Source organism: Meleagris gallopavo, chromosome 1 (assembly GCF_000146605.3).
Source record: "Meleagris gallopavo isolate NT-WF06-2002-E0010 breed Aviagen turkey brand Nicholas breeding stock chromosome 1, Turkey_5.1, whole genome shotgun sequence".
Taxonomy (NCBI): domain Eukaryota; kingdom Metazoa; phylum Chordata; class Aves; order Galliformes; family Phasianidae; genus Meleagris; species Meleagris gallopavo.
In genome coordinates this window covers 50,943,672-50,948,668 of record NC_015011.2, presented here as the reverse complement: position 1 = coordinate 50,948,668, position 4,997 = coordinate 50,943,672, and positions in this window count along the sequence as shown.

Here is a 4,997-nt window from a genome sequence, read left to right as displayed (position 1 = left end):
TGTTTCTCACTGCTTTTTTTGTTCCTGTTCTGAAGCAGCATGCTGCAGACCTGCTGGGACACCAGCACACACGGAAGCATAGCTGCCATTTCTTTGTAGCGTGCCTGCCTCAGAGCTCTGCATGCCATCCACTTCATCCACCTCCTAATGATCAGAGGGCTGGAGCACCTCTCCTATTAAGAAAGGTTGAAGGAACTGGGATTGTTTAGCTTAGAGAAGAGAAGGCTCTGGGGAGACCTCATTGCAGCCTTCCAGTACTTGAAGGGAGCTTATAAACAGGAGGGGGAAACAACTGTTTATGAGGGTGGATAGTGATAGGACAAGGGGGAATGGTTTTAAACTGAGACAGAGGAGGCTTATTTATTAGGAGGAAGTTTTTTACACAGAGGGTGGTGGCACAGTGGAACAGGTTGCCCAAGGAGGTTGTGGATGCCCCATCCCTGGAGGCATTCAGTGCCAGGCTGGTTGTGGCTCTGGGCAGCCTGGTCTGGTGGTTGGCGACCTTGCATATAGCAGGGGGGTTGAAACTAGATGATCTTTGAGGCCCTTTTCAACCCAGGCCATTCTGTGATTGTATGATTCTAGATGGTCTTCTATGGAGGAAGCCAGCTTGGATCAGCTGCAAGGAATGTGGTGATTTATGTCTTCCATCACACAGGCAACTATTTCGGTAGGAATTCAATTTTCAGTGGACTCAAAAAGCTCTCTCAGGTCTGTGTGGACCATCCCCCCGTGCACACTGCTGGCTGTGAGATCATGGCATGGAGTCTCCCATGACACACTGTCTCACCCTTTGGCCAAGCTATGCAAATCTTGCCATTCTGGGAAGGTTTCACTTCTCTCCTTCACAACTCTACTCACTGAAGTGTTGATCTTTCTGTAAAAGACCGAAATCTTTTAAGTGGCATTCCTTATGGCTGCTGGGTTCTGGCGCATTTGCAATTGCTTCATGCCTTCAGTTGGGCATTGGTTCAGGTCAGCATCTTTTGTACATGTATGAATTGCTCTCCAGTCTTTGATCTTCAGTTACCACCTCTGTCCCGGAGACAGAAAAGTCATGGTGCTTTATTGCCCACTTCTTCACTCAACTCACCCATGTCTATATATTTTTAGGGGAATGTTTGCCACTCTCCATACTGCCATGCTTCTTTCCAGCTCTGAGCCATGCCTTGAAATACTGACCTTCTAATCTGCATAGTGGAAGGCTGTTTAGGGGTTTGAATTGTTAAGCTATCCCTAGATAAACTACCTGGCATGAAGGGACAAGGCCTCCCACACACCTTCGCTGCGGGGATGTACTGTGACAGAGATTGAACGGTGGTAATGGCTGGGACTTTTATGCAGATGGAAACTTTAATAAACTTTAAACAAGGCAACAAAAACCGCACAGCCCCTTTCCTCCCCATGTTATGTTTGCATAAAATCCCACTGTAGAGTCATAGAATCAGTGAAGTTGGAAAAGATCACAAGGGTCACCTGGTCTAACAATTGACCCAACCCCACCATGCCCATTAACCAGATCTCTCAGTGTCATATCTACATGCTTCCTGAACACCTCCAGTGACGGTGACTCCACCACCTCCCTGGGCAAAGTCTTGTATTCTGCTTCTGACAATTCACTTCACAGGTAACATCATGGCTAAAATCAGGTGATGAAGAGCTGCCACCTTCCCTCTTTGGTGCAGGCCAACCAATCTCACCCAAGAAGGCCAGCAGCATGGTTGCATTTCTCACCCTCTGTGCACAGGTAGTACCAGCTCCAGACATGCTTGCCTATGGCCTTTAGAAGATCCATCCCAGTGTGCAGGCAGGGATACTGAATTTCACTTCCTTCTCTCTGTAATGGAAATGTTTTAAACTGTAATGCCAAGCACCATTAAACTGACACCAATTTCCTTTCTGTCTAGGGTAACTGGTAGATCAATATTTTGGTTGAGGATATATTTTATACTAAATATAATATTTTACAAGATAGCTGACTTGAAAATAAGAAGAATTTAAATGTTTAGCTTTTCGGGTTTTATATGCAATAAAAGGATGACTGGTATCAAATGGGTGCAATTTAATTTTTATTGGACTGTTTCTCTCTCTCCAATTCTCAAATAAAATGCTCAGCACCTTTTAAAAGGCCCACCTGCACTAAGAGACTGCTTTTTGTTGGCCTCCAGAGCACTAGTTTTAATTTGCTAACAGGAAAAAATCCATTGAAGGAGGATTAAACAAGCTAAGAGACATTTTAGAATGGGAGAGAGAAAGTGATATAGCAGGCAATGAGCTCTAGGAAAGAAGCACGGGACAAATGAGTACATCCTTAACTGTGCATCCTCTTCTGCAACACGTGCTCAGGCTCTTTATATTCTGCCCCTTTTGCTTGCTGCACGGGGCAAGGTCCTTCAGCTGGATAATACTGCAGCCCCTCGTGTTACAGTTAGCAGGAAAAGCAGAATTGCTACTGCTTTTTAAAGAGTGTCCCATTCAGCTTCTTTTAACTGGTCAGTAAATGTCGCCCTCAGCTGCAAGAATGGACAAGAAAAAGGATTCAGGGACCCACAAGCCAGCTAGCTTTACCTTGCTACCTGGGACAGTAACGAGGCAGCTCATTTGAGAAACTACTTATAAACATGTGAAGGTTGGAAGGTTACTTGGGAGTAGTCAGCGTGGATCCACAATGGGGATCTCATGCTTAACAATCCTAATAGCTTTCTATAGTGAGACTGGCTTGGTGAATGAGGGAGAGCAGTGAGTATTTATCTTTAATTTAATAAGGTCTATGACATTGTTTCTTACTGTTTATCCTCATAAACAAATTGAAGAAAGTCTAAGATTTTCAAGCCTGATGTTTAGAGCTGTTGGTAGATCTGAATTCCAGTCCCAGCTGCAGGGGTTGTTAGGAGTGCAATACCTATGCTATTATCAGATAATATACCTAACTGCAGGCTGTGAATCCCAGGTGGACACAGACACTAAATGAGATCATGGAAAGGGACAAGATATAAGGTACAGCATCCCCTGCAGTCACCTCTGAAGACTGCTTAGTGCTCTATTTCTTCCCAATCTTGAACACCTACCTCTCCCCCTCAGGAGCGTGAGGATTCTGTTGTGGGAATAAAATACCTAATTCCTCTCACAGATTTACTCCCCAGAATCTCCTGGTATAGAGCTGAGGTAGTACTGTGTTTATGTACACTGATTGCTTTTCCAGCACCAGGATTTACCAGTAAAAAGTTGGAAGCCATCTTCTTTATTCTCAAAGAATGCGTGCCCACATGACCCTTACTGATATAAATAAGGTTTCAAATAATTAACGATTTCTGAACTGAGCTCTCTGCTCACCAATAGGGAATACATATATATGTATTTGTTGCTGTTGAAATGGCTTAAGTAGACCCTCTGCTTCTGAAGCAGCTCATGTATTTTTGGATTTGGTTATGAACTGACCATAGTGTTCCAAGCAGCACTCAGCTGTGAAGAACATATCTATATATACAGCACCAGTTTGGAAGAGTGATGTGTCCACTCTGTGCTTTGGAAGTCAGACAGGGATGGCATGACTTTAAATTGGCACAGCCATGTCTTTGTCATTTCACTTCACTACCACCTAATTTGTATAAATCAGGGACAATTTTAAATGGATGTTACCATAATGGGAACATTCCACAAATCCCTTATTTGTGGCAAAGGGAAGCAGTCCTTCTAAAAGGATCTCATTTAGCCTTCTGCGATTCACATGGGATGTGCAATTACAGTATTTGTTCTTAAGCAGAATTATGGATGAGACCCAAGACTAACTGACAGTTCGGTTATTTCTTCCTGATGCATTTCATTAATAGCCTCTGCACCTCTCACCTCTCTGAAATTGGCAACCAGTAAGGTGTCTGTAAGAGGCTAATTGCCTCCAGAGTCAGTTGTCCTGGAGCCAATTGTTAATCTCCTGGTGTTAATTGCCAAAAGCAGGAGTAATCAAAGTAGGCAGGGTGCACAGGAGTTGCATGAATATTAGAGCTGTGTAGCCAAATGCAGAAGGTGTTCAGTCCTGTTCCTTGACACCACTGCAGATCTTAGCAATTGGAAGCATGATGAGGCACTAGCTGAGTGTAAATCCTGAATGTTTTGCTGCTTTTCTCATTCTTCACCTTCACGTTGTTATTCCACTTGCAAGCTGTAAAACAGATGGGGTGAAATTTGGGCCCTTGAGAAAGTCAAAATAATCTAAGAGATCTGGCTAGGATGCCTGTACTACTTGATTTTGGTATGACAGTAGCAATGTTGTGACAGGCTTGGAGAGAAAAAGAATGGAGGCACAATAGCTGCTTAGCTTGGTTTGCCATGGCTTGCTGATCTGCTGCTTTCAGCCAGAAGACTGAATTTGACCCTAGGATTAAATTAGTCCCTGGAACCTTTGTAGTAACTTCAGTTGATCCTGCCTACATCAAGGCACACCTTCAGTAAGTCTGACTTGTGCTTTTGGATCTTCCTTCCTAGCAAAGTAATTGAATACTTTACTGAGAGAGAAGGAGATAAACTAAAATGTATACGAACTACAATATTAATAATAATATACAGAATGTAGTATGGGCCAAGAATCTGGTTTGTGTTTATCCTTCATTAATGGGAGGGAAGTATGTTTGATAAAGTACCTATTCTGTACATAATCTGCTGCAAAAATTCTGCTGGGCTCCTTTGTTGCAAGTTCTATCAGACTGATGGCTTTTGAACATCCCAGTTTACAGCTTCTGTCTAGACTATGGTTTGACCTTTTGTTCCTGGTGTCAAGAGTCTGGGTCTACTGTCATTGGGCAGAGATAGAAATGGGTATTCCACTAATGTGAGTAGCTGGAACATCTGTGGGGGGTTGTTGGTCTGAAAGGATGAGTGATAAGAGATTTTGGATGTGGAGCTTTGTCTCTCTGTATGAGAGACAAAGTATTGTTTTATCCCTCAGTTTACTGTACCATAACTCTTAGCAAGTACAGATTACTTTATAACTAACTTTAGAA